The sequence below is a fragment of the Megascapheus bottae genome, chromosome 31, assembly GCF_031878675.1.
Source record: "Megascapheus bottae isolate mThoBot1 chromosome 31, mThoBot2.hap1, whole genome shotgun sequence".
NCBI lineage: Eukaryota > Metazoa > Chordata > Mammalia > Rodentia > Geomyidae > Megascapheus > Megascapheus bottae.
The window spans coordinates 11350351-11360677 of record NC_143539.1 but is presented as its reverse complement, the minus strand read 5'-3'; positions in this window follow the sequence as shown (position 1 = coordinate 11360677).

The following is a 10327-nucleotide window of genomic DNA, read 5'->3' as shown; positions in this document are numbered from 1 at the left end:
GTGAGGACTGATGTTCGAGGCTACTCTAGGCAAAATTGTAAGACTCCCTGAGTGTTTCAGTGGTCATCTGTCATTCTGGCTGCTACAGAGAAAAAAAAATAGGAGGATCACAGTTCAAGCCCAGGCAAAAAGAAACACCTTATCTTAAAAGTAAGCCTTGGGGCCAGGAGTGTGGCCTAGTGGTACATGCATGAAGCCCTGGGTTCAATTCCTCAGTACCACATACACAGAAGCTGGAAGTGGTGCTGTGGCTCAAGTGGTAGAGTGCTACCCTTGAGGAAAGCCCAAGGACAGTGTTCAGGCTCTGAGTGCAAGCCACAGGACTGGGGGGAGGGGACCCAGCCTGGCTGTGAAACACCTGTTGGCATGTGTAAGGCTATTTAAACAAATCCCCAAATAATTCATATGTGTGTGTATATGTTTCTCATATATGTATTACATATACATATATATATATAATATATATCTTTTTTTTTCACTTGACCCTTTCCCCCAAATCTTCACCTAAAGAATAGATGTGGCTCATGCCTCTAACCCTACTACTATAAATCTTTACTCAGGAGGCTGTGATATGAAGATTATGGTTCAAAACTAGTCCAGGCAAGAAAATCTGAGACTGATCTCCAACTAACCACCCAAAAGCCAGAATGGAGTCATTGCTTAAGTGGTAGAGAGCCAACCCTGAGCAAAAGAGTCCTGAGTGCCCAAAGCTTGAGTTCAAGTCCAAGTACTTGGACACACACACACACATACATGATGGCTCCAGCATCACCAAAAATAAAAAAGCTTATCTTTGAAGAATGTGTTAACATATCAGTTTAAGACTAATTTTTATTTATTTAGTACGTATTTATTTTGGTCAGTCATAGGACTTGAACTCAGGGCCTGGGCACTGTCCCTGAACTCTTCAGCTCAAGGATAACATCAACCACTGAGCCACAGTGCCACTTCTGGTTTTCTGGTACTTAATTGGTAGTAAGAGTCTCATGGACTTTTCTACCAGGCTGGCTTTCAACCATGATCCTCAGATCTTAGCCTCCTGAGTAGGTAGGATTATAGGCATGAACCACTGGCATCCAGCAAATTTTTATTCTTTTTGCTGTTGGTGGTCATGGGGCTTGAACTCTGGCCTGGGTGCTGTCCCTCAGCTCTTCAGCTCAAGGCTACTGCCCTATTCTTTGAGCCACAGCTCCACTTTCCATTTTCTAGAGGTTAATTGGAGCACTGGTGGCTCACATTGTAACTACCTACTCAGGAGGCTGAGATCTGAGGATCCAGGTTTTGTTGTTGTTGTTTTCAGTCATGGGACTTGAACTCTGGGCCTGGGCACTGTCCCTGAGCTCTTCAGCGCAAGTCTACTGCCCAACCCCTTGAGCCACAGCACCATTTCCGGTTTTCTGGTGGAGATAATTGGAGATAAGAGTCTCACAGACTTTAGTGCCCAGGCTGGCTTTGAACTGCAATCCTCAGATCTCAGCCTCCTGAGTAGCTAGGATTATAGGCGTGAGCCACAAAGCCTGGCTAGGATCCAGGTTTGAAGCAGGTCTGGGAGACTAATCTGAAAGACTCATCTCCAGTTTACCAGTGGAGTTATGGAGTCATAGAGTGTCTGGCTTGGGTGAAAAAGCTACAGGAGAGCACCTAAGCCCTGATTTCAAGCATACTGGCAGAACTTTAAAGAGAAAGGAAAGGAAAGGAAAGGAAAAAGGAATCATGGGTAAACAGAGTACCCTCTCGGTACAGGCCACACCTCTCCCCAGCTCACTCCCTTTCTTGGTCTGCTCTCAGTTTTTTGCCCTTTGAGCTTTCGAGAACATTCTAGTCTGGAGTACCAGGATGCTGGAGGGGTGTGAGGGCCTTGTTCCTATACTTTGTTTTTTCTCCTTGATCCCCTAGTACCAAATGGGTGCCTGCCTACATTACAGTCACATCTATGTGGACTAAGTTCTTGAGGCAGACAGAGAAAGCCAGGAAGTGTGTGTGTGTCCTGGGGCTTGAACTCAGGGCCTAGGTGCTGTCCCTGGGAGCTTTTTTGCTCAAGTCTAGTGCTCTACCACTTGAGCCTCGGCTCTCATTCCGTTTCTAGCGGTTCATTGGAGGTAAGAGTCTCACGAAGCCAGGCACTGGTGGCTCACCTAGCTGTAATCCTACCTACGCAGGAGGTTATGATCTGAGGATCATGGTTCAAAGCCAGCAGGCACAAAAGTCTTATCCAAGCTGGCTTTGAACTGCAATCTTCAGATCTCAGCCTCCTGACTAGCTAGAATTATAGGCATAAGCCAGGAACTTTCTATGGACTGATAAACTTTTTTGTTTGCCAGTCCTGGGCTTGACTTCAGGGCCTGAACACTGACCTTGGACTTTCTCAAGGTTAGAGCTCTACCACCTGAGCCACAGCATCACTTCTGGCTTTTTCTATGCATGTGGTACCAAGGAATCAAACCCAGGCCTTTGTGCATGCTAGGCAAGCACTCTACCACTAGGCTAAACTCCCAGCCTTGACTGATACACTTGTATCCCTTAACTCAGACCCAAACAAGATTGGAGTCTATTTGAACAGAATTAGGAGACAGTTCCACACAAAGATGGGAGAGAAATCAGATCTGATAACGTCTCATCATATTTACCCAAGCATGCATTTTCCCAGCACATGTTCACCAATTTTTTTTTGAAATTCAAATCACAGCTCTACCTTTGGACATTTGTTAGAAGACTATTTTTATCACAGCTGCAATCATCTAATTTGCTGATTACAGGTCTCAAATTGCCACCAAGCACTCAATTTTTTTTGAAAAAATGTTCCTATTTGATCAAATATGTTATTCGAGCAATGCATTCATCTGTTATACACACCTACCTGCCAGGCAGAGTTAACCAGCAGTAATAGTATTAAGCTGTCTAGACTTAGAATCAAGCATTAGCTAATCTCCCAGAGACAATGGAGTCTTAAATGTAATTTGCAGGAGACACTTCAGTGCCAACCTTGATAGACAATTCTATTTTGTATTCAGTGTGCATAGATTTTTTTTTCTTCCTCCTTCATCCTAATTCCAAATTTTACTGCAAGATTCTAATGTGTTAAATTGCACTGGCTGACCAGGTGCCCCAGGAACAGAGCAATTCTACTCTTTATGAAATAAACAGAAGAAAGCAAGCAAGCAAGCAAGAAAGAGGTTATACTTTAGCACAGAGGTTAAGAGCTTGAGCTGTGGAGTCAGACTAAACAGATTCAAATCTTAGCCGGTCATGGTGGCTCATTCCTGTAATCCTATCTACTCAGGAGGCTGAGATCTGAGGATCTTGATTCAAAGCTAGCCTAGGCATTAAAGTCCATGAGACTATCTCCAATTAACCACTAGAAAACCAGAAGTGGTGCTGTGGCTCTAGGGGGAGTGGGTAGACTTGAGCTGAAGAGCCCAGGGACAGCGCCCAGGCCCAGAGTCCAAGTCCCATGGCCAACAAAAACAAGAAAGAAAGGTTCATCCCTGCAAAGTAGCTGCTCAGGAGGCTGAGATATGAGGATTGTGGTTCTAAAACAGCCTGGGTAGGAAAGTCTGTGAGATTCTTATCTCCAATGAACCACCAGAAATCCTGCAGTGGAATGTTGATTCAAAATGGTAGAGCACTAGCTTTGAGTAAAAGAGCTCAGGGACAGAGCCCAGGCCCAGAGTTCAAGCCCCATGACTTACAATAAATAAATAGTTAAGTAGTATGAAAACTTTCTCCCTTTTCCCACTTGTTGCCAGTACTGGGATTTGAACTCAGGGTCTCACATTCTTGCTTGGCTTTTTCATTCAAGGCTGGCTATTTACTACTTGAGCCATGGCTTCATTTCTAGCTTCTTGATATATATTGAAGATGAGGGTCTCCAGAACTTTCCTGCCCAGCATGGCTTTGCCCTAGATCCTTAGACTTCAGTCTCTTGAGTAGCTGGGAAGAAACTGTGTACCACCAGCACCTCAATTTTTCCTCTTTCATTTAAAAATCATTTTCTAGACCACTGTTAATTGGATATAAGTATCTCACAAGACTTTCCTTCCTGAACTGGCTTTGAACCATGATCCTCACACCTCAGCCCCCTGAGTAGCTAGGATGACAGATGGGTGCCCAGCTACTTCCTTCATGGGGTCTTTGCTGATTGTTGGAGACAGCTATCCCTAGAGATAGTGCACTTGGTGTGGATAAGGACACTAGGAGTCTAGAAAGAGTGTGTCATGGACCGGAAGCATGGTCTAGTAGTAGAGTGCTTGCCTAGCATGTATGAAGCTCTGGGTTTGATTCCTAAGTACCACATACATAGAAAAAGCTAAAAGTGATGCTGTAGCTCAAGTGGTAGAGCATTAGCCTTGAGAAAGCCCAAGGAGAGTGCCCAGGCTCTGAGTTCAAGCCCCAGGACTAGCAAAAAAAAAAAGACTGTGTCACAAGAAGCTCAAAGATGGGGCAGGCACCGGTGGCTCATGCCTGCACTCCTAGCTTCAGCAGGCTGATATCAGGGGATCACATTCAAAGCCACCCTGAACAGACAATACTGATAGACTTTCATTTCCAAGGAACCAGCAAAAATGCTGGGAGTGGAGAAGATGCACCTCAAGTGGTAGAGCATGAAACTTCAGCAAAAAGCCAAGTGAAAGTGAGGGGATCTGAGTTCGATCCCAGAGGTAGGGAAAAAAAAAAAAAAAGCAGAGTGAGGGAGGGAAGGGTGGGTGGACATTGTCCAAAAAGAAGAAATGTGCTCTGGCTAGGAATGTGGCTTAATGGTAGAGTGCTTACCTAACATGCATGAAGCCCTGGGTTCAACTCCTCAGTACCACATACACAGAAAAAGCCAGATGTGGCACTGTGGCTCATGTGGTAGAGTGCTAGCCTTGAGCAAAGGAGGCTCAGGGACCGTGCCTAGGCCCCGAGTTCAAATCCCAGCACTGGTAAAAAGGAAGAAGGAGGAGGAGGAGGAGGAGAACAACAACAACAACTATTAGATGGGTATCGGTGGCTGGTTCAAAGCCAGCACAAGCAGAAAAGTCCCAATGAGACTCTTATCTTCAATAAACTACTCAAAAAGCTACAAGTGGTGCTGTGGTTCAAGTGGTAGAGCACTAGCCTTGAGCACAAAGAGGTTCAAGGACAGTGCCTAAGCCCTGTGTTCAAGCCCCAGGACCAGGGGGGGGGGGGGGAATACTCTTATTGGGCACCAGTGACTCGCACCGGTTATCCTAGCTACTTTGGAAACTGAGATCTGAAGATCAGAGTTCAAAGCCATCCAGGGCAGGAAACTCTGTGAGATTCTTCTCTCCAATGAATCAGCAAAAGAGCAGGAAGTAGAGCTATGACAAATGATAAAGTGTTAGCTTTGAGCAGGAAAGCTCAGGGATGGCACAGCGGCCAGGTTGAATTTGAGTCCCATGAAAAGCACATGTATGTGAACGTGCACACACACACAGACACACACACACACACACTCCCCACCTAACTGTAACCCCTTTGTGTGTCATCTTTTTTTTTTGCCAGTCCTGGGCTTGAGCTCAGGGCCTGAGCACTGTCCTTGGACTTTCTCAAGGCTAGAGCTCTACCACTTGAGCCTCAGCATCACTTCCGACTTTTTTCTATGTATGTGGTACCGAGGAATCGAACCCGGGTCTTCATGCATGCTAGGCAAGCACTTTAACCACTAGGACAAACTCCCGGCCCCTGTCTTTATAATAATAATAAAATAAAATATAAATAAAGCAGTTCAAAAGATTGGCAATTTCAAAGATTCTTTCTCCTCCATAATAGTGGAGAATATTTGATAATCATTGCTACTATTACGATTTTTTTCTCAGTCATGGGGCTTGAACTCAGGGCCTAGGCACTGTCCCTGTACTTTTGCACTCAACATTAATGCTCTAATACTTTGAGCCACAGCCCCAGTTCAGGTTTTCTGGTGGTTACCAGGAGATAGGGGTCTCACAGACGTTCCTGCCTAGGCTAGCTTTGAACTGTGATCCTCAGATCTCAGCCTCCTGAGTAGCTAGGATTATAGCCACCAGCATCTGGCTTTACTATTACTATTACTATTTATTATTATTATTTGTACTAGTCTTAGGGCTTGAACTCAGGGCCTGGGCACTGTTTCTTATTTATTTATTTATTTATTTATTTTTTGCCAGTCTTGGGCTTGGGCTCAGGGCTTGAGCACTGTCCTTGGATTTTCTCAAGGCTAGAGCTCTACCACTTGAGCCTCAGCACCACTTCTGGCTTTTTGCTATGTATGTGGTACCGAGGAATGGAACCTGGGTCTTCATGCATGCTAGGCAAACACTCTACCACTAGGCCAGACTCCCGGCCCATTTCTTAGCTTTTTAATTCAAGGCTATTACTCTACCACTTGAGCCACACTTTCATTTCCACTTTCTTGGTGGGCCATTAGAGATAAGTGTCTCCTGGACTTCGCTGCCCAGGCTGGCTTTGAGCTGTGATTATAGAGTGAGCTCAGTACCTGGCTCACCACCGTTACTATTTGGCACAGAATGTCCTAGGATCCAAAGATACCTTCCCTTGTCTGCCTCCTCTACCCATCTGCGTTCGTAACTGCTGGATGTATGGAAGAATCTCGAAGTCAATTCAACTTGCTGCTCACCTTCACTGGGCCTCATTTTCCCACCAAGAATGCCATGGCATGTTTACCCAGGCTCTACCCTGCAAGCAAGTCCATTCTAATTGCTCCCAAATTAAAAACCACTTTCTAGTGGTGGACACTGGTGGCTTACACCTGTCACCCTAGCTACTCAGGATGCTGAGATGTAAGATCAAGCAGTCACATGCTTCTCTCTGATCCTCCAGAGGGCCCCCTCCCCCATTTCAATTTCCAGGTGAGCTGTGTTTTGACCCTCAAGCCATCTAAGGCAGATGGTTCAAGGCCAGAGATGGGGTTATTGAGATTCTAGGAGTATGACCCCCAAAATGTCCTCTCCCAAATCCAACAAAGGATGCATCTCTGAAAGCATCCTTAGTTGGCCTGGCAGGTGGCCTGGGTGGGGTAGGCAGGCCCTAGAGGGGAGGCAACATGAAACTCCCGTGTAAGTCCTCCACCAGGATGGGCAGGACTGCTGTGCCTGGGGTCAATCTCTAGGGTCCTGCAGGCAGACAGGCAGGCAGGCTGGCGGGGAGGGAGGAAGGAAGGAAGGAGACGGAGAAGAAGAGAGGGGGGAGGAAAGGAAGGAGAGAGAGGGAAGGGAAGGAAAGGAGGAGAAGAAGGGGATGGAAGGAAGGATTGGCTAATTTCCCTCTCAAGCACCCCTCTGCGATTTGCTGTGCCACATGAGAGACCCTAAGGAAAGAATCCGCTCATATCCAGATTTTTTGCTACAAGTGAGACAGACAACTTATCACACGCAGCAGCCCCACTCCAGCATGCGACATACAGATGCTGGGCAGTGCAGAACAGAGCCATAACAGTAACAGCCATAAGCCAGGTACTGGTGACGACGCACGCCTGTTATCCTAGCTACTCAGGAGTCTGAGATCTGAGGATCATGGCTCAAAGTCAGCTTGGGGAGAATTTTACATGCGTTCCTTCTCTCCTATGAACCACCCAAAAGACAGAAGTGGAGCTGTGGCTCAAATAGTTGAATGTCAGCCTTGATTGAAGAAGCTCAGGTACACTGCCTAGGTCCTGAGTTCAAGTCCTCAATAGTAGTAGTAAAAAAAGAAAAGAAAATCTGCATCTCCACTTTAGCTCCTGAAGGAAGTCTAAGCATGGCTGTCTGGAAAGTAAAATCCTGCATTTGAATTTCATCTCCAAACCCTAGTTTGCTCCAGACAAGTACAAACCAGCACAGATGGCCCTTCACACCAAAACATGTAAAAATAACAAAGCTTGTGATTCTAGGCCTCTTTTTTTTTTCTCTGGGCAGATGTGCAGGCTGCACATTTTGGGAATTGTAGCATCTGCATCTTAGTAGCAACCTGTCACCTCCTGTGCTCTTTCCCTCTGCCCTTCTGCCACAGTGCTGGAGAGCAACCACCATTCTGTGTGAAATGCCTGAGTGTGAGTGAGTGTGTGTGTGTGTGTGTGTGTGTGTGTGGTGTGTGCCAGTCAGAGAGCTTAAACTTGGGGACTGGGCTCTGTCCCTTGATATTTTTCACTAAGGTTGTCCTCTACCACTCCAGTTACAGCTCCACTTCTGGCTTCTTTTCTGGTAAACTGGACATAAGAGTCTCATGGACTTGGTTGTCCAGGCTGGCTTCCAAGTGCAATCAGCCGTCCGAGTAGCTAAGATGACAGGTACGAGCCACTGACACCCCTGGCTCTTCGTTTTTGAGTCCCCAACTCTGTCAGCCACAGAAGATGTGATTCATTATTTCTTTCCACCAGTATTTGCTAGGAACCAGGTATCAGTGGCTCATGTCTATATTCCTAGCTACTCCGCAGGTTGAGATCTGAGGATTGTGGCTTGAAGCCAGGAAAGTCCATGAGATGATTCTTATCGTCAATAAACTACCAAAAAAAAAAAAAAGCTAGAAATGGGACTGTGACAACTCAAATGGTAGAGTGCTAGCCTTGAGCAAAAGAAGCCTAAAGGACAGTAGCAGGATTTGAGTTCAAGATCCACAACTGGCAAAAAAAGAAAAGAAAAAGACACCTCTGCTGGACACTGGTGCCTCACTCTTGTCATCCTAGCTACTCAGATCTGGGGAGCAAGGTTTGAGGCCAGTTGGAGCAGGAAAAGTCCATGAGATTTTTTTTTTGCCAGTTCTGGGGTTTGAACTCAGGGCCTGACCACTGTCCTTGGGCTTTCTTCAAGGCTAGACTTCTAACACACACACACACATACACCACAGACACACACACTTGCTACAAACCTTTCTTCTTGGACTTAGGATCTTATAATTGTATTATACACAAGAGAGAAAATGCTCCACAAACCCACAAATCTAACTCATCACTGGTCCGGAGAGGCCAGACAGAGAGGAGCCCCATCAGACAATTACAGACCAGTTGTCTCTGATGATCCAGAAATGGTGACTCTAGTCTTTGGTCTTCCAGATTGATGAGATAAAAGTTCTGTTGTAAGTGAACTACAATTTAAGTTGCCAAGAGGAGAAAAAAAGTGGGTATCTACTAATTTATGAATTCAAAGGAATAGCCAAGAGGCACCTGCAGGTATGGCTGGCTCTGGGTGTTTATAGACTGTCCTCAGGAAGTTTCTGTGCTCAGTCCACTTTGTTCTGTGCTGACCACTTTCTCCAGTGTCTCCAAGCTGCCATTCCTATCAGCAAAAACTCCTTCCCAGAGTCTCTAGCAGAAGCCCATGGGGCTGAGTTTTGCTGGTCTAACTTGAGTTGCTATTTACTATGACTAAAGGAATGCAGTGCTGGACTGGTTAGGTATGTGGCATGCCAATCTCTGGGGCAGGGCTGGAGTCAGTACATGACTTCACAGCCCATAAGAGGAAGAGATCCTGATTTGTGGAAAAAAAAAAAAAAAGCAAATACAGAAACAAAGACTCTAAGAAATGAGATGGGGCCACCACCATACCTATCTCTCAGAAAAGAACACCTCTGGCCAGGAGTGTGGCTTAGTGGTAGCGTGCTTGCCTAGCATGCACGAAGACCCAGGTTCCATTCTTCTGTACCACATTCAATAGAAAAAAGCTAGAAGTGGTACTGTGGCTCAAGTAAGCCCAAGGACAGTGCTCAGTTCCCGAGTTCAAGCCCCAGGGCTGGCAAAAAAAAAGAAAAGAAAAAGCAAAGACACCTCTGCTGGATGCTGGCGCGTCACGTTTGTCATCCTAGCTACTCAGATCTGAGGATCAAGGTTTGAGGCCAGCTGGAGTGGGAAAAGTCCATGAGATTCTTTTTTTTTTCTTTCAAGGACATCCAAGGGCACAGATGCCCAGAAGCAGCCGGGTTAATGAGACATCCTATTGACCAGTTGCCATGACACCCACCTCCTCCTCGCGGTTGGTTGGGGTCCAGGTGTCATCTTTGGAATGATCCTGATCTTATTTTGGGTGTCCTTCCCCCTCCCCTCCCCCCTCCCCTTCCCCTCCCCCCCCATGCTGCCTAGCAGGCTCTCTTCATCCAGGAAGGAATACGCTCTTCCTGCGGATCCTGAGCGTTCCGGTCCCCCTCCTAGGCCTCCCAGGGCCCCTCGGCCAGTCGGGGCTGACAGCTTGGCTGGGGCCCCAGGCCTGGCCGGGCTCGGCGTCAGACGCCTCCCGCCACCCCAGCCCGGTCACGCGGCGCCGATCGAGGAGGCGGAGGAAGAGGAGGAAGGGGAGGGGAAGAATGGGGAGGAGAGGAAGGGTGGAGGTGGGGAGGCCGCGGCCCCGGCGCTGTGCCGCCC